Here is a 24,014-nt window from a genome sequence, read left to right as displayed (position 1 = left end):
GAACGGGGGAGGGTCAGAGAGAGAGGGAGACCCAGAATCTGAAACAGGCTCCAGGCTCTGAGCTGGCAGCACAGAGCCCGATGCGGGGCTCGAACTCACGGACCGTGAGATCATGACCTGAGCCGAAGTCGGACGCTCAACCGACTGAGCCACCCAGGCGCCCCAACTAACTTGAATTTAAATTAAAAAAAAAAAAAAAGAGAAAAGTGCATGTATGTTTAAAATCTCTTAGAACTATACATGGGAAGAAGCAAATTTCACAATTTTTTAATTTAAAAACTTTGTTATTTTTTAACGATTGATTTTAATTTTGCAGTTAAAATTTTAAAAAGAAAACTGCCTTGCTGAGTTGTGATTGGCATTCAGTAAAATATAATTCATCTGATTCGTAAGAGATGTTCGACAAACATCAGCTGCTAGTCCTGTTTTCCTGGGGAGTAAAGAGTAGGGGTTCAGAGCATAGGCTCTTAAGTTAACTGGCCTACATTCAGATCTTGCTGTGTCATCTACTGGCTTGTGCCCTGTCTGTGCCTAGTGTTCTCTGTAAAATGGAGTAATGATTGTATCTATCCTATAGGGTTGTTAAACAGGTTAAATCACTTACTGTAGGCAAATACTTAATGAATGTACACTCTTATTATTAACATGGTTTCTCTCTATTGATTTCATAGGAGACCAGCTGGGAAGTGGTATGGGTCTCTGAACTTGGCATGCACTGGCACCACAAAAGGTCTCTGCTGGTGTTTGCCTGTGATGACAAAGATGGCAAGTATGACAGCAGTCGGGAAGCTGTAACGGTGAAGCTGTTGGGGGGTCCTAATGACTCCTGATAGGAGGACCTGGTGTAGGGAGAGGAGACACTGGCAGAGGCCTTCCTTTGTGTATTAGTTTGGCCTTGGATTCCTGGAGTTGGTATGCGTCTTAAATATTTGTAAATTGGCTGCCTGAATATCTTTTGCAGGAGAAGGAAATTGTCAACTTCCTATTTCCCCAGCCTGAGGGAGGCCCCTCATTTGAGAATGGTGGCATAAAATTACCACAGGTCGGTGGGCTGGCTGCAGCATTAGGTTCTGATAGAGGATCTCTTGAAATTCTATGCCAGGGTTTTGAGAGAGTGGTTTTATTAGTGCCTTTGACCTCTTTCCTTAGGAGTGACTTTGTTGGGCTTGCTGCTGCTTGCATATATCAAAATTCAGTGGAGTAGGTAGGGAAGGGGAGGAATAAGTATAGAGTTTTTTAAAATTAAAAAAGATATTCTCAAAAATTTTATATATTATGTTATATAATTTATATATTATAAAATATATGTTTTATAACATATACGTTTTGAGAATTGAGCATTTAATAAAAGTGACCTACTTCTAAGGTTTTTAAAAGTCATTACAGGGAGATTTTGTGGTTTTGCATTTTTTTTTAAATCTCAGAAATAGGGTTTAAAGATTACTATAATTCTTTCATTAGTGTTGTAACCAAGAACTCCATGAAATGCATGAAGTGTGAAATGAAGTACACGGGCTACAGCAATCTTTAAAAGTTATCAGTTGTTGGGGTGCCTGGGTGGCTCAGTCGGTTAAGCGTCCGACTTTGGCTCAGGTCATGATCTCGCGGTTCGTGAGTTCAAGCCCCGCGTCGGGCTCTGTGCTGACAGCTCGGAGCTCGGAGCTCGGAGCCTGGATCCTGTTTCAGATTCTGTGCCTCCCTCTCTCTCTCTGACCCTCCCCCGTTCATGCTCTGTCTCTCTCTGTCTCAAAAATAAATAAACGTTAAAAAAAAAAATTAAAAAAATAAAAAAAAAGAAAAAAAAGGAAAAAGAAAAAAAAAGTTATCAGTTGTTTATGTATGTGTATGTATACCAGGCCTCATTCTATGAAGGGTTTATGATGGATTATGACAAACACTGAGGAAATTACTAAAATACAAGTATGAAATATAAAATCAGGATAAGACAAATATAAATTAGAATAGAAAGTCAAGACTGGGACAGGCAGAGAAATTGAAGAGAAATATGCAAAGAGTTAAGGACCTAACTGAATAATTGAATTAAAATTTTAGTTCTGGGTTCCCCTGGCAAAATGAAGAGGGGATAACTCAGTTAGCTAACTTTTATTATTAGGAAGAAAAACACAGGGGTGCCTGTGGCTCAGCTGGTTAAGTGCCTGACTCTTGGTTTTGGCTCAGGTCATGATTTTGCAGTTGGTGCGTTTGAGCCCCGCATCAGGCTCCATGTTGACAGTGTGGAGCTTGCTTGGGATTCTTTCTCTCCCTCTCTCTCTGTGCTTCCCTCCCTATCTCTCTCTCAAAAAAAACTAAGTGAACTTAAAAAGAAAAAAAGAGGGGCACCTGTGTGGCTTAGTTGGTTAAGCATTGACTTTGGCTCAGATCATGATCTCATGGCTTGTGAGTTAGAGCTCAGAGCCTGGGACCTGCTTTTGATTTTGTGTCTCTGTCTTTCTCTGTCACTCCCCTGCTTATGTTCTGTCTTTGTCTCTCTCTCAAAAATAAACAAACATTAAAAAAAATTAAAGAAAAACACATACCAGTTCCTAAGAGAAAGCAAAACTTTTGTTAGCTCTTACCTCCAAAAGAGATGGCTCATGTAGGTTTTTTTTTTTTTTTTTTTAATTTTTTTTTTTTCAACGTTTTTTATTTATTTTTGGAACAGAGAGAGACAGAGCATGAACGGGGGAGGGGCAGAGAGAGAGAGGGAGACACAGAATCGGAAACAGGCTCCAGGCTCCGAGCCATCAGCCCGGAGCCCGACGCGGGGCTCGAACTCACAGACCGCGAGATCGTGACCTGGGTGAAGTCGGACGCTTAACCGACTGCGCCACCTAGGCACCCCATCATGTAGGTTTTTTTAACAAAAGTATTTTGGCATAAAAAAGAAACCAAAACCAAAATATTCATAGAAAAGATTTGAAAAGGAAGATAGGCAAAAAAAAAAAAAAAAGGACAAAAATTGTCCGTAAACATAACCCTATGAGATAACCACTACATTTTGTTTATTTGTTTTTTTATTAAAAAAATTTTTTTTAACGTTTATTTATTTTTGAAACAGAGAGAGACAGAGCATGAACGGGGGAGGGTCAGAGAGAGGGAGACACAGAATCTGAAACAGGCTCCCGACTCTGAGCTGTCAGCACAGAGCCCAATGCGGGGCTCGAACTCACGGACTGCGAGATCATGACCTGAGCCGAAGTCGGACGCCCAACCGACTGAGCCACCCAGGTGCCCCAACCACTACATTTTGGCATATATCCTTTCAGGACTTTTCCTGTGATCAAATTTGCATGTAAAAATACATATTTGTTTTATCTTCATAAAAATCTTTTGAGGGGTTGACAAAGCAAGTGTGGCAAGATAAGTCATACAGTTGTAAGCAATATATAGCCAAAATGTAAGCAAAAATCCAGTAACTGTTAATAGACCATTTTCATTTATTGGGCATTCCTTATGTGCTTGGTACTGTAATAAGGACCTTAAGTAAGCTGCCACCAAGTTGTCCCAACAGATCTCTTTCAGATTCAGCATTACTCGTATTGTATGGCTTCAGGCAAATTAAGTCACTCAAGGTTACACTATTAAGTGACAGTATTCAGGACTAGGTTTATCTAAAAGTCTGTATTCTTCTATTATGATAAGTCACTCTGTCTCTGCAAATATTGCCATTCTCATTTTACAGATGGGTAACCCATGGCTCTGGGAAGTTGACTATTGCCCTAAACCAGTGACCTATGGAGTACTCCTTCTCGGAGTCTCAGAGTACTGACTTTGCTCCTGCCCTGAGAAGAGTCCCTTCCCACCTTTTGTGAAGAATGTTGTAAACTAGCTTGCTACCACTTTATGTTGGCAGGATATTGCTGTTCAGATGCCAGGGGAACACTTATTCTGATGGTTTCTGTGAAATGTCAGTGAGAGGAAACTTGGATGTACTGGTTCTTTTTAAAAACTTTTTAAATGTTTATTTATTTTTTTGAGAGAGAGAGAAAGAGCGTAAGTGGGGAAAGGACAGAGAGAGAGGGAGACACAGAATCTGAAGCAGGCTCCAGGCTCTGAGCTGCCAGCGCAGAACCTGATGTGGGGCTCAAACCCACGAACTGTGAGATCATGAGCTGAGCTGAAGTAAGACACTTAACCATCTGAGCCACCTAGTTGCCCTGAATGTATTGGTTCTTTTTTAAATTTTTTTTTTTAAGGTTTATTTATTTTTGAGAGAGAGACAGAGCATGAACGGGGGAGGGGCAGAGAGAGAGGGAGACACAGAATCGGAAGCAGGCTCCAGGCTCTGAGCCATCAGCCCAGAGCCCGACGCGGGGCTCGAACTCACAGACCGCGAGATCGTGACCTGAGCTGAAGTCGGACACTTAACCGACTGAGCCACCCAGGCGCCCCGAATGTATTGGTTCTTACTTTTGCAGTTATCCACCATTCTAACAGCAAGCTGCTGTTGCTCCATTTCTGCATACGTCCCCTTGGCATTGTGACCAAATGCAAAAGGTATATAACTGAACCAAAGGAGAGTTCATCTTGCTGATGAGTGGCTAGCCAATTAAAAAAAAAAAAAAGCTGACACCAATCTTTTGCCGTGAAGAAAGATAGGCTTATCTATTGGTGTGGCACCACCCAGGAGAAGGGGGGGCTAATGCTCCAAAGTCCTGAACTCCCTGATGGCTTGCAAGTGAGGAGCTTTAAAGGCAAAAATCAAGGGTGAGGGGTTTGAGGTCATGGGTACTTCTGAATGGTCAGAGACTGGGTAAAGTCAAGATTGATTGACTAGTCTTTCTGGCACTGGTTCATCTGATTTCATCAAGATTGTGGTCTGGTGGTGAGTGGTTCCTTTCCCCGATCTGGTTCTGCAATGTGTGTCAATGGTGCTTTGTTAGCAAATGCAGATGCCATACACCCTATGACTATGATAACTGTGCAGCCTATTTCATTTCTTATTCCCTTGGGCTACATTTTCATTATCTTGAGCAAAGAAAGCATCTTGGTGTTTTCCCCAATAATCTTTTGCGCTCTGTCTTTCTGCAGACTTAATTTTGTTGGTGGTTTCATGGGTTTGGTTCAGACAGTACCTCTCCATCAATATGGATCTTTTATTTTCTTCTTTTGGATATGTTATAAGCAAAAGTAGCAAACTTTGCTTCTTATAATTTAAGCAAAAAGAAATTCATCTCCTTTGACTAAAGGAGCAATTGTAATAGGAAAACTATTAATACACACATCAGTGAAGAAAGCCTCAGCTTGTGGCTGCCTCGGCTGACTGTCAAGGTCATGGTCCACTACCCTCTTTCTTTGGCTACACAGTCCTCGATGGCTTGATATCCAGCCCTAGAGACTGGCCAAGAGAGTTTGGAGCTTGAGGCTCTGCCAGAGAAATGACACACAGTAACTCTATGGTTTGGTCATTTCTCTAGTTTCTTAACGATCACATCTGGCTATTTACCGATTGGCCAGTCTAGGCATATCCTATAGTTTCTCCTCTAAAGGCTAGTAAGCTAGGAAAGGTGGCATTTTGGTTTGTTTTGGTTTGGTTTTGGTTATTCCTAGTCTTTTGCTGAGTCCCAAGTACCTTTGTAGCCTATGATCCAGGGAAGGATGAACCTATTTTTCATGCCAAACATCAAGTGTGAGATATATGTGTGTGCCTTGTGGATTATTTCCCTCATGCTAACTTGTGTGGGGATGAGGGTAAGTACTGGGATCCTGGCAGAGGGCCTTGTGTGAGCAATTGGGAGACCAGAGCAGAGTCCTAGCCAGAGGCAGTTCCATCAATGAACCCAAAGCAGTTAGTTCCAAGGAAAGCAGGTTAAGCTCTCCTCAGTAGGAGAGTGCAGTGTGTAATACCAGAAGAGGAATCAGGAGAGGTCAGTTCTGGGAGGTCCCAGAGGAGTGTGTGTGCCTGTGCCTGTGTGTGTGTGTGTGTATGTGTGTGTGAGATGAGCTGGTTGGGATATGATGTGTCAGTGGTCTTTCAGTTTAGAGTGACCAGGAATGGGGTAGATATACCCTTACTCCCTTTCCTATGTCAAAGATGTATTCTATTCCCTAAAGATTTTAATCACGAAAGGGACCACCAAATGTCTACCTTCTTTGGAAGGGAAAAAGCCCATACACAGAATTACAAGGTAAGTCCCATCTTTCAGAAGGAGAGTAGAGATCATACACCTAGAAGTGCCTTGCACACTCAGAAATACCTACATATAGGTAAGTATTGCCTTCTTTTCTCCCTGTGACACTGCAGGGCAGTGAAAAGAAGACTGGCTTCCTAGGTGAGCAGAAGGGGATTTGAATCCCGGCTCCAGCAGTGATTGATGTGAACCCACTTTCCTCTTCTTGGGTTGTTCGGAGAGTTAAAGGACATAACCTATTCGTAAAGCGTCTAGCATAGCAGCTGGCGCACGGGGGATTCTTAGCACATCCCTTCCCCTTGAGGAAGGGCAGCTTCTGATGAGAACACAGAGGCTGTCCACAGAGACATGTCAGCAGACTGTCCACTTTCTCGGCTCCGTCTCAGACTGTCCACGGTCAGAGCTGTGCAGGCCACGTTTGTCATTCCAGAAGTAGGTGCTGTGAGGAGAGGAGACTTCTCTGTCACACCTGGGCGTGGTGGGAGGTTCAGAGGAGAAATAGTACATCTGCTTACTGTTGCAGTCTGTTTGGGTCTGTGATGGATATGTGTGCATGTGAACAGGTGGAGCATACGTCAGAACTGTGCACACCAGTGGGGGAAGTAAGAGTAGCTGAGATGGCTGGGAAAGGATTGGATGGAGAGGAGGTGGGCTTAGAGCAAGCGTTGATCACAGAGGGTGCGACTCTGGGGGTGAGGGCTTGTGAGAAGGGGTGCTGCAGCTTGGGGCAAAGTGGAGGCAGTGGCAGTGTCTTGGGACGTGGAGAAGATTGTCAGGTGGAATATGAGGTGGGGCTGGAGAGAAAAGAGAGAGAGGGTGTCGGGCTCTGGCGATGTCAGTTGGTACTGGTTAAGGGTGTGCCCTGGTGAGTAGGGCAGACCTGGATAGGCCTGGGTTCAAATCATTCTGGAAGAATCTGGCCAATTACTTCACCTCCCCAATTTTGGTTATCCTTAAAATGTACATAATAACAGTGTACAAATACAACAGTGTACAAATAACAGTGTGCAAATGCCTGGCACATTGTAGATGGTCAGTAAATAGCAGCTATTGTTTTGTAGATGTGAATGTTATATCTGTGGGCAATGTAAACCTTCCTCCCTTATGAGGCTTTCCCTGTCCCTGGGCTAATCACATTGCATTCAAAAGGGAGGATTATAGGATTATAAAGAAGGCAGTATAGGCCTTAAAAAAAGGAAGTGAGAACTGGACAAAGGAATAATTAACACTTACTTTTTAGTGCCCATTTATAGACCAAAGACTCATTGTTAGCATTTAAGGGCACTAAATTTAAAACTATTCAAATTTACAAATTTACTACAGTTTCCATGTTTGATTTTTGCTCAGATGGGGCCACAAGCTGTTGAACTTCAAGACATGTATCACCTCAGTATTTCACCCCTTACAAGAAGCAGGCAGAGTATGAAAATATGTCTTCCCAACCAGCAGTATCATAGTAACAAAGTCCCTGGGTACAATTTACCCAGCTGAAGCATCACCAAGTCCCTCTTCTGATAATTAATTACTCTTGAGAGGCGTTGTATCTAAAGGGAATAGTGGTCCCTGGAGCTACCTTGGGTTGGCCAAGAATGAGTTACTAAACTCACCTTGTTTCTTTTTACCTTCTTGGTATGGGTACTAGAATGTAGGTCAGGCAATGGCACACATATACAAGGAATCTGTCAAAACATCTCAGAATGTCCTTGAGGACCAAAGGAAATCCGGGCTAGGCACAAGCCCACTTGTACCTGGTCATCAACTATACAAAGAGTGGGGATTAAAGTCAATTTGGAAAAAAGTTTCTCTCTTGAAATGGGATAGCAGCATGGAGTTCAGGTAGAAGATGATCAGGCCTATGTTTATTGAACATTTATGACAGACTGTATCTCCACAATGCTTTGTTCAACACATAGTAGAGCTCCTGCCCTCTTACCCTCTTTGTAGAAAGGAATCTTTGTTGGATTGACCAAACATCTGAGCTCCCTTTGAGTGCTGAGCATTGTATAAGAGACAAAGGGGAAAATCAGACTCTGTACTCTGGACCCATTTTACAAATGAGAGCTGAGGTTCAGGGAAGTTGGAGAACTTACTCAGGGTCACCTGGTCAGTACATTAGTTTGAAGCCCTCCACATGGGTCCCAAATTCCAACTGTTTAGGTTCAGTCCAATCTAGATGTCGCTTATGAACCACAGATATAAAGATACAGATATAAAGATACACAGATATAAAGACTTGGGAGTCTTAGAAGATTGTCAGCCATCAACACTGGGATTCATCTGGTTCTGGCAAAGCTGTCATGATGGGCAGAAACCAGACAAAAGGTTTGGCTTGGTGAACCAAAGGGAAATAACATATGAGGGGCAAGGAGGTTTATCCAGCTAGCCACTCAACACCCTTTGGCAGTCCTGGGCTGAGCACTGAGGGTACAGATGTGAAGATCAGCCAGTTTCTGTGCTCAGGAACCCACAGCCTGGTGTGGAGATGGTGACAATTCAGTGTGAGAGTGGTTTGTAGACGAGTAACTCATGGCACAAAAACAGACACTCAGATCAATGGAACAGAATAGAGAACCCAGAAATGGACCCACAAACGTATGGCCAATGAATCTTTGACAAAGCAGGAAAGAATATCCAATGGAATAAAGACAGTCTCTTCAGCAAGTGGTGCTGGGGAAACTGGACAGAAACATGCAGAAAGATGAACCTGGACCACTTTCTTACATCATACACAAAAATAAACTCAAAATCGATGAAATAACTAAATGTAAGACAGGAAGCCATCAAAATCCTCAAGGAGAAAGCAGGCAAAAACCTCTTTGATGTTGGCCAGAGCAACTTCTTACTCAACACGTCTCCAGAGGCAAGGGAAACAAAAGCAAAAATGAATTATTGGGACCTCATCAAAATAAAAAAGCTCCTGCACAGTGAAGGAAACAATCAGCAAAACTAAAAGGCAACCGATGGAATGGGAGAAGATATTTGCAAAGGGTTAGCATCCAAAATCTATAAAGAACTTCTCAAACTCAACACCCCCCCAAAAAAAAAAAATCCAGTGAAGAAATGGGCAAAAGACATGAATAGACACTTCTCCAAAGAAGACATCCAGATGGCCAAGTGACACATGAAAAAATGCTCAACATCACTCATCATCAGGGAAATACAAATCAAAACCACAATGAGATACCACCTTACACCCGTCAGAATGGCTAACATTAACAACTCAGGCAACAATAGATGCTGGCGAGGATGCAGAGAAAGAGGGCTCTTTTGCACTGCTGGTGGGAATGCAAACTGGTACAGCCACTCTGGAAAACAGTTTGGAGGTTCCTCAAAAAATTAATTACCCTGTGACCCAGCAATTGCACTACTAGGTATTTATCCAAGGGATACAGTTATATTGTTTCGAAGGGGCACATGCACCCCAATGTTTATAGCACCACTGTCAACAATAGCCAAAGTATGGAAAGAGCCCAAATGTCCATTGATGGATGAATGGATAAAAATGTGGTGTATATATACAATGGAGTATTACTTGGCAATCAAAAAGAATGAAATCTTGCCATTTACAACTATGTGGATGGAACTAGAGGGTATTATGCTAAGCGAAATTAGTCAGAGAAAGACAAATATCATATGACTTCACTCAGAGGAAGACTTTAAGATACAAAACAGATGAACATAAGGCAAGGGAAGCAAAAATAATATAAAAACAGGGAGAGGGACAAAACATAAGAGACTCTTAAATATGGAGAACAAACGGGGGGTTACTGGAGGGGTTGTGGGAGGGGGAATGGGCTAAATGGGTAAGGGGCATTAAGGAATCTACTCCTGAAATCATTGTTGCACTATATGCTAACTAACTGGGATGTAAATTAAAAAATAAATTATTAAAAAATAAAATAAAAATGGTGGACCACTGGCGGGGGGCGGGGGGAAGAAGAATAACTCAGGTCATGTCTCTCCCCTGCTAAAAACACTATAGAGGCTTCCCTTTGAACTTTTTTCCAGATCTGGTCTTTCTAAACCATGTCCTTCTTGGCATTCACATCTTAATTCGGAAGGCACTCTCTTTCTTTTTTTTTTAAACAACAGTTTTGGGGCACCTGGGTGGCTCAGTCAGTTAAGTGTCTGACTTCAGCTCAGGTCATGATCTCATGGTTAGTGAGTTCGAGCCTCACGTTGGGCTCTGCACTGACAGTGAGGAGCCTGCTTGGGATTCTCTCTCCCTCTCTCTCTGCTTGTCCCCTACTCATGCTCTCAAAATAAATAACAAATAAGCCTAAAAAAACCCCTCCAAAACAAGTTTTATTATGTACATACTGTGATAGGCTGAATGATGGCTTTCAAAGATGTGTACATCCTAATCCGTGGAACCTGTGAATATGTTACCTTACCTGATAAAAACAAATTTGGATATATGAGTAAATGAGGCATTGGAGATGGAAAGATTATCCTGTAAAATCCTGTGAGCCAGGTGTAATAACAAGGGTCTTTCTAAAAGGGGGACAAATGGATGAGAAAGAGAAAAGGGAAGTATAACATTTGAACCTTTGAGGTTTAAATGATACACATGGAAGATACAGGAAGAGGCCAATTGCCGAGGAATGCAGGCAGGCTCAATAAGCTGGAAGAGCAAGGAAACAGATTCCTCCTTGCGCTTCCAGAAGGGACACATCCCTGACAACACCGTGATTTTAGACTTTTGGCCTCCAGACTATAAAAGAATAAATTGGTGTTTGAAGCCACTAAGTTGTCATTTGTTACAGCAGCAATAGGAAAGTAATACACATGCTGTACAATTTGGTGGATTTTTGTATATTCACAGAGCTATACAATTTATCATCACAATCAATTTTAGAACATTTTGTCACCTTCTTCCTCCAAAAACTCCACCCATTAGTGGTCACTCCTCTTTTCCACTTGTAGGTACCCATGTGGCATTAAATAAGTTCCCTAACTCATGTGAGCCTCTATTTCTTAATCTGTAGGGGGGATACTGCCCACTTCAAAAGATGTAAGAGTTCAATAAGATAATGTAGTGCTCAGCACAGTGCCTGAAGTCAGCATTCACTAGGCTGTTTATTATTTTTATTAAAACCAGTGAGGAGGCTGTTGCAGAAGTGCCAGGGAGAGGTGAAGGAGAGGCTGAACGAGGCCAGTGGCTGAGTGATGGAGAGGAGGGGATCTGGTTTCTCTGGGAAGCCCCAGGCCCTGTGATCCTCTCTCATCAGAGTCTGGTTTCACCTCCTTTCTTCACTGGGAACTTGGTTTAAATCCGCGGGCTGGTCCCTTTCTGGCCACTAGAGGGCAGTGGAGGCAAGGCCGCGCAGAGGGAGGTGGGCGTCCTGAAGATTGGCGCTGGTCTGTGCATTCAGCCTTTCTTCGTGCTCTGAAGCCTAATTGTGTATTTGCATTGTACTCTCCTCTCCCTCTTTGCTCTGTGTAGCTGATGGCATTTTTTCAAACACTGCATTGGTGGGCACCTCTGAGTTCTTGTTCCATCTGTGGCCTGGGATTAGTCATGGCTCAAGCCTCTCGCTTTCTGGCAGCTGTATTTATTTCTGAAGGGCACAAGTTGCTGCAGAACATGGTGGCCTGGGCTCTGCAGCTCAGGAGAGCCTAGGACAAACCTCAGTTTTTCTTTTGCCAGTTCAAAACATGGGGACTATTCCATCTTGCATTCCTCCCCTGCCCCCCAGGCCATATCAGTACCACCCAAATCGCATGGACTGAGGTGGCAAGTGGTGGAGTGTGGTGGGTATGATTCCTCAAAGAAAATTCAGATGATTTCACTAGGGGAAGGAAGAGTGGATGTTTAGGCAAAATCCACAGATGTCCACTACAGCTACTATGTGGGAAGAGAATAATCCACTGGCTAAGAGCTCTGGCCTGGGACTCCAGTTCCCTGTGAGGGAATCCCAGTTTCACCATTCACAAGTTGTGTGACCATGGCCGGCTCACTCACCTGTCAGTCTGCCTCTCAGTGTCCCATCTACAAAGCGGGAGTGATGGATCAACATTGTGGGCCTGAATCAGTGGGAAAGCACATTGTAGAGGGATCAGGCAAGCTCCAGAGGGTGTCCCTGCAGTTTGGCGTGGCATGAAGTCTGAAGTCTCCGCATTGTTACCTGACCAGTTCCAGGGCAGCTGTCCAACAGACAGGCAGCCAAAGTCCTCTGGGTTCAAGTTCTCAATCTGCCACTTACTGGCTACGCTTTCCTCCTCCATGAGTGAGGATCATCGTTCCTGCCTCCCAGGGTCGTTGGGAGAAGTGATGAGGTGACATACAGACAGTGCCTGGCACGTAGCAGCCTGTAACTAATGATAGACGTGTTCTCAGCCCAATTACTACTCCAGAGCATGTTAGGAGTCCAGGTGCGACTCTGGCAGGACAGGCCACGTGCTCTGTGAACAAACAACCATCCTTCTGGATAGAGTGCATTTGGCCATCAGCCGGGGCCTTGGGAAGCTTTGTGTAGCCTGGCCCTTCCCTCCTTCCTTTCAACTTGAGGAGGGTACACCCTCACAGAGGTTCATGTTTCACTCTTAATTACCCCTCGGGCTCTACTATCAGCCTTTCATTTCCACTCCCAGTCAGACAGGTTGAATAGAATCTCATCTGGAGTGTGTTAACTTTTCTCTCCATCGTTGGCAGAGATCTGGAATCGGCTCTGCATTAGGACAAGCTGTAAATAAACACATATTTGCTTAAATGTGGCTCCTGCTCCTATCCCATAGCCTTATCTTAGATTTGGGCAGCTTTAAGTCATGGAACAGAGAGTGTTTGGAAAAGACCTTAGAAATCATTGAATCCAGTCTACCCATTTTACAGAAGAGTAAATTGAAGGTATTTAGTTAAGTCACCCATGTTTACATAGACAACTTGAGGTTACAGATAAAGATGGAAATGAGGTCTTTTACTCTTAGTCCAAAACTCTTTCCATAGTAACCTAGTACTATAGGCAGTCATTCACTCATTCCTTCAAAAAAATGCGTACTGAGCATCTCCCTACCTATACCTTGTCCTTTTGTGGGCATTGGAAAAACAGATAAACAAGGAATGATTTGCCCTTGAAGTGCTTATGAACTCTTTGTCCATTGGTCCATCTATCCATCTAATGCATGTGTCTCTTCATTCATCCATTTCTCTGTGTATCCATTTACCTTTCTCCTGTCCATCTTTTCATCCATCCCTTAATCTTCATCCTTTTGTACATTTGTTTTTGTCCATTTATCTCACCATAGGTTGTCCACCACATTTATTTATCTTTCTTTCTGTCTGTTTTCTTGCCCACCTGTCATCTGTTCCTGTTTCCATCCAGTCTACTCCTCTTTTGATCCACCCATTGGTCTCTTCATCTATCCAGAATTTCTTGAGTGTCTATATGGCTCCAGGTTTTTGGCTGGTGCTCAGGACTGAGAGAAGTAAGAAACATTTGTATTCGAGTCTTTGTATGAACACATACTTTATTATCTTTTTATTAAGTACCTTGGAGTAGAATGGCTGGATCATATGGTAGATATTTATTTAGCTTTTTAAGAAACTGCTAAAATCTATTAGGTATTTACCCAAAGGATACAAAAATACAGATTCAAAGGGGTACATGCACCCACATATGAAGGGTACATGCTGCTGTAATGTTTATAGCAGCATTATCAACAATAGCCAAAGTATGGAGAGAGCCGAAATGCCCATCAACTGATGAATGGATGCGTGTGTGTGTGTGTGTGTGTGTGTGTGTGTGTGTAATGGAATATTACTCAGCCATCAAAAATAATGAAATCTTGCCACTTGCAATGACCTGGATGGAGCTAGAGTGTATTATGCTAAGCAAAATAAGTCAATCAGAGAAAGACAAATATCATATGCTTTCCCTCATATGTCAAATTTAAGAAACAAAACAAATGAACATATGGCATGGGTTGAGGGAGAGAGAAGAAAGGGAAACAAACCATAATAGACTCTTAACGATAGAGAAAAAACTGAGGGTTGATGGAAGGAGGTGGGTGGGAGATGGGCTAGATGGATTATGGGTATCAAGAGGGGCACTTGTTGTAATGAGCAGTGGATTTGTGTGTAAGTGATGAATCACTGAAATCTACTTTTGAAACCAATACTGCACTGTATAGTAATCAATTAAAATTTAAATTAAAAAACTGCTAAAGTATTTTTCAATGAGTTTTTACTCTCATATTTCTACTGGTTTCTCCAGTCTTTTAAACTTTTTGCATGATCATTCATTTTAATTTTATTCGTTCTAATAGCTCTAGTTTTGATTTGTTTTTCCCCTATGACAAATGCTGGTGAGCATCTTTGTGTGCTTTTTTGCTAACCATATATCACTTTGGGAGAGTGTGTGCAAAACTTTTGTCTGCTTAAGAAATTGAATTGTTTTCTTATTGAGTTGTAAGATTTAAATATAAATTCTAGGGGCACCTAGGTGGCTCAGTTGGTTGAGTGTCTGACTCTTGATTTTGGCTCAGGTTGTGATCCCAGGGTTGTGGAATTGAGCCCTGCATCAGGCTCCATGCTGAGCACAGAGCCTGCTTGGGATTCTCTCTCTCTCTCTCTCTCTCTCTCTCTCTCTCTCTCTCTCTCTCTCTCTCTGCCTCTCCCCTGCTCATGCCTTCATGCTTTCTCAAAATAAATAAATAGAGGCACCTTGGTGGCTCAGTCAGTTAAGCGTCTGTCTCTTAGTCTCGGCTCAGGCCATGATCTCACGGTTTGTGAGTCTGGTCTGAGCTCTGCATCAGGCTCTGCGCTGACAGTGTGGAGACTGGTTGGGATTCTCTTTCTTCCCCTTTCTGTCTGCCCCTCCCCACTTGTACATGTACTCTCTCCCTCTCTCTCAAGATAAAGAAACTTAAAAATAAATAAACATTCAAAAATAAATATAAATTCTGGATTAAAGTTGTTTATCAGGTAAACACTTTGTCAGATTAACATTTTTTCTCCATATGTGGCTTGTCTTTTCATTCTTTTAACAGTGTTCCAAAGAATAGCACATGAGTTTTGGTGAAGTCCAACTTATTAAACTTTTCTTTTATGGATCTGTCTTTATAATAAATTTGTGCCTAGCATAAGGTCACAAAGATTTTCTGCTGTTTTTGTTCTGTAAGTCTTATTGTTTCAGGTTTTACCTTTAGGTCTATGAAGGATTTTGAGGTAATGTTTGTATATGGTACAAGGTATAGAGCCAAGCCCATTTATTTGTTCTTTTCTTTGCCTCTTCCTTCCTCCCTTCCTTCCTTCCTTTCTTCCTTCCTTCCTCTTTCTGTCTCTGTCTCTCTTTCTCTCTTTCTTTGGCATATGGATATCCAGTTGTTTTAGCATCATTTGTTGAAAATACTGCTTTCTCTGGGGTGCCTGGGTGGCTCAATCGCTTAAGCGACTGACTCTTCATTTCGGCTTAGATCATGATCTCATGGTTGTGGGATTGAGCCCTGTGTTGTGCTCCTCCCTGAGCATAGAGCCTGCTTGGGATTCTCTCTCTGCCCCTCCCCCATCTCTTTCTCTCAAAAAAAGAAAGAAAGAAAGAAAGAAAGAAAGAAAGAAAGAAAGAAAGAAAGAAAGAAAGAAAAGAAAAGGACTGCTTTCTCTAATGAATTGCCCTTGCACCTTTATTAAAATCAAATATTCACTCCATTAGCAATGAGTACACACCTAATGCCCAGATCTTGTTTTTCTTTTCTTTTCTTTCCTTTTTTTTAATTAGAGAGAGAGAGAGAGAGAGACAGAGACAGAGACAGAGGGAGAGAGAGAGAATCTTAAGCAGGCTCTATGCTCAGTGCAGAACCTGACACAGGGCTCATTCTATGACCCTGGGATCATGACCTGAGCTGAAATCAAGAGTCAGGCGCTCAGCTGACTGAGTCATCCAACACCCCTAGATCTTGTTTTTTAGTACCGTTTGTCAATAAAAAGATCCAGGGCTTCTTGGAGAGGTGGATGATTTTAGGACTGGGGCAGGAAATATGCAAGATGGACCTGGAGCATCTTGTAGCACCGGAAGTGAAGTGCTGAAAAAGGAAAATCCTATGTTGATGGGATTTTGTCAAAAGAACACAGCAGCCAACTCAAGGAGCTCCCAAAGGCCAATTTGAACAATTTGATCAACAGTATGTAAATAAAGTAGTATTGGATTATAATCCAAGGTCTAAAACAAATATCCATGAGTCTATAGTGATATAAGTTATTAAATAAATAAATGAGAAGAGAAAAATTTCTTTTGCAAAAGCATTTCAAATAATTTATGTAGATATTCCACCCTTAAGGAAGCGGGGTATAACTGTCCACTCCTCAGGTGTGAGATGTGTGTAGTGACTTTCTTCTGAAGAGTACAGTATAGAAAAGAGGGGAGGGGAAGAATACTTTTACAGTGGAGAAATGTAACAGACACTGTCTCAGGTAATCAAGGTTAACTTCATCAGATAAATCACGTTGATAGTATATAACCTTGGTACAACATAAGCACTTTTTTCCCAGCCTAATGAAAAAAACATCAGACAAATCCCAATTGGGGGATATTCTACAAAATACTTGTCCAGCACTCTTCAAACCTGTCAAGGTCATCAAAAACAAGGAAAGTCTGAGAAACTGTCATAGCTAAGAGGAGCCTAGGGAGACATAACAACTAGATGTAATTTGGGTAGAATCCTGGAACAGAAAAAGATGTTAGTTAAAACTAAGGAAATTTGAGTAAATGATGGACTTTAGTTAATAACAATGTATCAACATTAGTTCATTAAATATAACAAATGTATTATATGAATATAGGATGTTAATAATAGGGGAAACTTGATGAGAGACATATAGGAACTTTATGTGCTATCTTCTCAATTTTTCTGTAAATATAAAACTATTCTAATAAATGAAGTCTATATTGTAAAAATCCATTGTGTGTGTGTGTTTGTCGAATATGTGTGTGTGTGTGTGTGTGTATGTGTGTGTGTGTGTATATATATATATATATAATATATATATATGTATTGCATCATTGATCTATTTGCTTTTTTTATGCCAACATCAGACTATTTTGGTTATTAAAACTTTATAACAAATCTTGAAATCAGGTAGTAGTAGCTTTCCAATTTTGTTCTTTCTTTCAAAGTTGTTTTGGCTATTCTAGTTTTTTTTCCATTTCACATGAACTTTAGAATCAGTTTGTCAATTAAAAAAAAATGCCTGCCGCATCTTGATTGGTATTACATTGATCAAACTGGGGAGAATTGACTTCTTATCAATATTGGGTTTTTCAAGCCATGGGCTCGCTCTCCATTTGTTTACATCATCTGTAATTTTTTTCTCAGCTATATTTTGTAGTTTTTAGCTTACAGATCTTTCACAGCTTTTGTCGGATTTAACCCTAAGTATTTCATATTTTCCAATGCTATGTGTAAAGAGTGTTTTTATTTTAATTTCTGGTTGCTCATTTCTAATATATAGAAATGCAACTGAGTTTTGCGTACTGATCTTTATAATAGGAGAGACAGACTGGTCATAGAGATGCTTAGAGAGGAAGGCCATGTGAAGGTGGGGGGAGGTTGGGGTTATGCTGCCATGAGCCAAGGGACACCAGAAGCTACCAGACATTGGGAGAGGCAAGGAAAATTTCTCTCCTGGAGACTTTGTAGGGAATGTGGTCCTGCTGACATCTTGATTTTCTTGTGTTTTTAATTTAAAATTTAAAATTTTAATTCCAATATCATTAACATACAGTGTTATATTAGTTTCTGGTGTGCAATTAGAATGATTCAACTGTTCTATACATTACTCAGGGCTCATCATAATAAGTGTACTCTTAATCCCCTTCACCTCTTTCACCCATCCTCCCACCCACCTCCCCTCTGGTAACCATCAGTTTATTCTCTAGAGGTAAGAGTCTGTTTTTTGTCTCTTTTTTTCTCTGTTTTATATCTTAAATTACACATATAAGTGAAATCATATGGTATTTGTCTTTCTCTGATTTTTTTGCTTGTACTCTCTAGATCCATCCACGTTGTTGCAAATGGCAAGATTTCATTCTTTTTTATGGCTGAAAACACACACAATGGAATATTATTAGATATAGACACAGATATAGATATTATATAGATATAGACGTAGATATGTATACCATATCTTCTTTATCCATTCATCTATTAATGGACACTTGGGGGCTTCCATAATTTGTCTTTTGTAAATAATAGTGCAATAAATATAGAGGTGCATATATCTTTTCAAATTAGTGTTTTTGTGTTCTCTGGGTAAATATCCACTAGTGGAATTACTGGAAAATAAGGTCTATTTTCAATTTTTTGAGGAATCTTCATACTGGTTTTCACAGTGGCTGCACCAGTTTGCATTCCCATGAACTTTGCATGAGGGTTCCTTTTTCTCCACATCCTCTCCACTTGATGTTTCTTGTGTTTTTGATTTTAGCTGTTCTGACAGGTGTGAGGTGATTTCTCATTGTAGTTTTGATTTGCATTTCCCTGATGATGAGTGATGTTGAGCATCTTTTCATGTGTCCGTTGGCCATCTGGATGTCTTCTTTGGAGCAATGTCTGTTTATGTTTTGCCCATTTTTAAATTAGATTATTTGTTTTTTGGGTGTTGGGTTGTATAAGTTCTTTATATATTTTGGATACTAACCCTTTTTTGGATGTGTCATTTGTAAATATCTTCTCTCATTCAGTAGATTGTTTTTTAATTTTGTTGGTTGCTTTCTTTGCTGTGCAGAAGCTTTTTATTTTGATGCAGTCCCAATAGTTTATTTTTGCTTTTGTTTCCCTTGTCTTAGGAGACATATCTAGAAAAAAGTTGCTGTGGCTGATGTCAGAGAAATTACTGCCTATGTTCTCTTCTAGGATTTTTATGGCTTCAGGTGTCACATTTAGGTACTTAATCCATTTTGAGTTTATTTTTGTGCATGGTGTAAGAAAGTGGTCCAGTTTCATTCTTTTGCATGTAGCTGTACAGTTCTCCCAACATCATTTGTTGAAGAGACTGTCTTTTTCCCATTTAATACTCTTTTCTGCTTTGTTGAATATTAACTGACCATATAATTGTGGGTTTATTTCTGGGCTCTCAATTCTGTTCCACTGATCTATGTGTCTATTTTTTGTGCCAGTACCATACAGTTTTGATTGCTATAGCTTTGTAGTATATCTTGAAATCTGAGATTTTGATACCTCCAGTTTTGTTTTCAAGATTGCTTTGGCTATTCAGGGTCTTTTCTGAGTCCATACACATTTTAGGTTCTGTTTTTTTTTTCTAGTTCTGTGAAAAATACTGTTGGTATTTTGATAGCTTTGGGCAGTATGGACTTTTTAACAATATTTGTTCTTCCAACCCATGAGCACGGAATGTCTTTCCATTTGTTTGCACCATCTTCAATTTCTTTCACCAATGTTTTGTAGTTTTCAAAGTACAGATCTTTTACCTCCTTGGTTAAGTTTACTCCTAGGTATCTTATCATTTTGGGTGCAGTTTTAAATGAGACTGTTTTCTTAATTTCCCTTTCCACTACTTCATTATTAGTTTATAGAAATGCAATGGATTTCTGTATATTGATTTTGTATCCTGCAACTTTACTAAATTCATTGATCAGTTCCAGTAGTTTTTTGGTGGAGTCTTTAGGGTTTTCTTTATATAGTGTGGCTGACATCTTGATTTTGAACTTCTGACTCTAGAATGGTGAGATAATAAATTTGTTGTATTAAGCCATAAAGTTTGTGGTAATTTGTTATGGAAGATCTCAGAAACTAATACAAGGGCCCTAGATATTGTCATGAAGCACAGCTTGAAGAGGCCCCAAGATCACCTTCCTCAGAGAGGGCCATATCATGTCTGACAATATTCATGAAGATATTGACTTGATGCTCAAAGATAAACCCTAAACACACTTCTTATGGGGATGGCCCTGGGACTGTCAGCTGCCACAAAGGGGTGGGCCTGGGTATGGTTGTGTGTGTGTGTGTGTGTGTGTGTGTGTGTGTGTGTGTGTTTGTGTCAGTGGGGTGGCTATCATGATGAAAATGATGAATATTCTCATTCCTCCTATTTCTAGTTCATTCTGATGTCCTTCAGTCATTTTCCTTGTTTCCCACTCACTGCACTACTCTTTTCCTCATATTGACCACCATTGACATCCGGGTCATCCTTTTGCTTTCAGATGGAACATTTTTTTTTTTTATTTTTTTTAATTTTTTTATTTTTTATTTTTGGGACAGAGAGAGGCAGAGCATGAACGGGAGAGGGGCAGAGAGAGAGGGAGACACGAATCGGAAACAGGCTCCAGGCTCCGAGCCATCAGCCCAGAGCCTGACGCGGGGCTCGAACTCACGGACCGCGAGATCGTGACCTGGCTGAAGTCGGACGCTTAACCGACTGCGCCACCCAGGCGCCCCATCAGATGGAACATTTTATAGAAGGTAAATATAAAACAGAGAGATCTCATTATGAGTTGAATATTTGTTCCAAGATATATTAACATTACAGACACTAAAGGTCCTTAAGTAGCAAATACCCTTTTACTGTGTTTTGTTCTGATCATCTAGGATTTTTCCATAGCAGTACTCTAAAAATGTACTATGACAAAGCCCACTCGGCTCTGTGTGACACTTAATAATTTTTTAAAAGTGCAAAAAAGTCACTTTTTAGGGTGGGAAGTGGGAAGAGCTGGCTCAAGACTAGAGTCAACACTCATGCTCCGAAACCAGTTCCACCCCAGTCCAGGAGGGCAAACTGAATATTACTTGAAGATTATATAGAGACTTGCAAGCTTGTATAGAGAATGTTTTTCTTCCCTTCCAAGCTTTGATAAGATCTTTCTTCCCTTTTCTTTGTCATTCATCTGTCAGAGGGTAGAAGAATAAAGAAAGCTGCTTTACTACCCCACCCCTGGACATCCATAGTGTTCAGGTGTCAGAAGCCAAGGTCACTACATACATGTTCCTACTTATGCCCTTTTACACAGAGCTGTCACTTATCATTTGGGACAGAGAGATGAACCAGTCCCCAGCAGCCTCCTTGACAATTCCCCTGCCATCACACACACTTCAGTTCTGTGTTCAGTAATTCTCTAGAATATGGAAAAGGGTAGAAGGACAAGGAGTTGACTGCTCCACGTTTTTACTGCCCATCTACTCAGCTTTCATTAAAGGGGAAGGACTATTAGGTGTGGATGTCAACTAGTCTCACACCAAGAGATATAGGAATGTAAATGTCTCCTAACCCTTCTGAATTTAGGGTGAGCCATTCTAAACTTCTATTTCTTACTTTTGTGATATATGAGGCTGGTTATCTCCTACTGTCCCTGGAGGTTAAGTGGAGAATTTATTGCTCTATTATATCTGTATAACCCCACCCACCCTACGGTTTACCCTCGAGTTGTATAAAGTGAAGATACTGAGGGGCACCTGGATGGCTCAGTTGGTTGAGCATCTGATTTCAGCTCAGGTCATGATCTTGCAATTTGTGAGTTCAAGCCCCACATCGGGCTTGCTCCTGTGGAGCCCAAGAGCCCACTTTGGATCCTCTCTCCCCCTTCTCTCTTCCCCTGCCCTGCTTTCATGCTCTCTTTCTCAAAAATAAATATAACATTAAAAAAAAATCAAGTGAAAATATTGAGGGGATAGGACTGCTTGAGCCAGATCCTGGGATTGGGTCTTCATTTGATCTCGTCACTTTTGAAGGCTCCTGAAAATATGCATAGGGACATTTTTTTTTTCCTTTCTAATGAAAGGATTAGGAAAAATAATGAACTTAATATTTGGACATGTGACCAGGTACAAATGGAGGAAGCCAGAATTGTGGTGACTTTGTAGTGCTATTATTACTCTCCCTCCATGGCCTGGGACACAGTTTAGAAGGTGAAGCAGGCAATCAGTAGGCACTGAAGTTAATCTTTTTCCTTTTTCTAGTCCAAGCTACTGATATCCTATAAACCTTGATCTCAAATGTGACATCGACTAAACACATACCATGCTCCTATGAGAAGGAATAAATCTGTTTGGAAAGTAAAATATACTCTTTGGAGAATATATTAATAGGAGTGCTATTTTTTCTCTACAGGGAATGAAAGATTTATGAAATTCTCTACCTAGGAGGAGTTAGAGGAAGACTTTCTGGCTAAGTAGAAGTAGAACCTGACACCATTGACTCCTGGGAACGTGGAAGGAGTTGCTGCTCTATGAATTCCATAATTTTCTCAGGGTGTCTGTCTTTTTCTCCTAACTGCCTGCTTCTACTTAGAAAATTCAAGCCTTCAGATGCTGTTGCACTTATCACTTTGCTCAAGGTAGGAGGTTCTGTAATCACAGGAATGTCCAGCTGTGGGCTCTGCCTGGGTCTGGGGTTCCTCCTTATTCTGACTTTCCTTCTGTGCATGAAACACATCCTAAACCATAGTCTCCCCTCTGGCATCAGGCCCTTGACGGTATCCTCACACCCATAAAGCCTATTCTGGTTTGAAAAGGTCCTGGGCTCTCTACAAAGGCTAACACCAATGTGACTTTTATCAGAGGACCTTGCTGACATTTGCCTTTTGCCTTGAACTGAAGCCTCTGAAGCAAACGACTCCTTATTTGTCTGAACTTAGGTTTATGAAGAGCCTGTCCCTTCTGTTCCAGGACCTGAGGTGTTCTTGCTTCAAAGGTCTCTGCTAATCTTCTGTCCTGAGCAGGTTGCTCTTTCCCTGGTGTGGAAGGTCTCTAATCCTGCATTTTCTTATAGATGTTCTACTGATTTGGCTTAGGGCCCTCTTCCACTTCATTTGGGTCTGCATTTGTCTTCTGACTCTTACCTGGGTCCTGAAGGCTAGGGGCTCCACGATCCTGCATCCAGCATTCTCCTTTGTCCTCCATGTGAATAGAAAGAATCTGGGAAGTGGCCATGTCTCCACTGTGCACACACTGCATATGGGGTTGTGAGCTTTTAGCCACCAAACTGTCCTGAGTCATGTGATTCTTCTGTGGAAGTGCAATGAGCATGACTATGTGGCTCAACCTTCAATTTGAGCTGTATCTTACTAAAAACATGGTCTTTAAGAAAAGTTTTTGCTAGATCTTGGGTCCCCAAGATTCTCAGTGGTGGGGCCATTCCTTGGTTACGGACCACTCAGATCCCCATTTAGATTTTGGATGTTTCTCAGCTCAATAGCTCAGAAGGTCTTTTTTTGGGGGCGGGGGTGATGAGATTCTAGCACCTGTCAAGTGGCTAGATCAATGAAGGACAGCCCCAAGGGCTATTCACGTGACATTCCTGAACCACTGAGAGTGCCAAGTTTCTGATTTCCCTGTGGGTGTAAGACATTCCAGGAGGGAGGTAGAATAAAGTCAGCAGTGAGCCCTGCATGATGTACATTCACAGGGATCCTACCCTGATTGACTTTGCCCAAGTGTATGCTCAGGGTGTTTTTCCAATTGCTTCTCTACTAGGTTCTCCCTTGGATGCCTTGATAAATCATTGTCTGAATGACTCACCTCCCTTTTTGCTTCCTTCTTAGAGTCAGTTTTCAAATAGTGCATTGGATAACTGAGGCTTTTGCTGGATTATCTTTTGGACCCCATCACAGAATATGCTCTTGTCCCCTTCACTAATTTCTTCACTAGGCTCCTCACATGGAAGCTTATTGGATTCCTTAATCCAATCTTCCTTGAATACTTGTTGCTTCACCCCTTAAAAACAGAGGGCATTGAGAGTCTGTCAGACAGGGTTCTAGGCAGGAGCAGAGGCTGAGCCTTGGGGTAGGGCAGGGGCTGTTTCTGGGGAAACTGTAGGGATTCTTTAACTTGTATTTCGTTTTGAGGGGTAGGAACATTAGATATTACATTGAATGAGACAGCTGGAGATGCTAATGGGGGAATCGCTACCAAAGACCAGGATTGTGTTCATCAGGG

General features: G+C 41.4%; 1 long non-coding RNA gene across 2 annotated transcripts in view; it reads left to right on the top strand.

The window, feature by feature from the left end:
* The window catches only part of LOC131508754 (uncharacterized), a 70,233-nt gene that overhangs the window by 40,427 nt on the left and 5,792 nt on the right, over positions 1–24,014 (top strand). The window contains exon 3 of one of the 2 annotated variants that reach the window (XR_009260127.1): positions 22,189–22,414. This is a non-coding gene — a long non-coding RNA (uncharacterized LOC131508754). Of the gene's footprint in view, positions 1–671; positions 1,649–22,188; positions 22,415–24,014 lie in introns of those variants that run through there. The other variant, XR_009260129.1, reaches the window with a different exon arrangement.

The sequence above is a fragment of the Neofelis nebulosa genome, chromosome 1 (genome assembly GCF_028018385.1).
Source record: "Neofelis nebulosa isolate mNeoNeb1 chromosome 1, mNeoNeb1.pri, whole genome shotgun sequence".
Taxonomy (NCBI): domain Eukaryota; kingdom Metazoa; phylum Chordata; class Mammalia; order Carnivora; family Felidae; genus Neofelis; species Neofelis nebulosa.
Note: the sequence above shows the minus strand (reverse complement) of the source record. Positions and strands in the feature narration are given on the sequence as shown.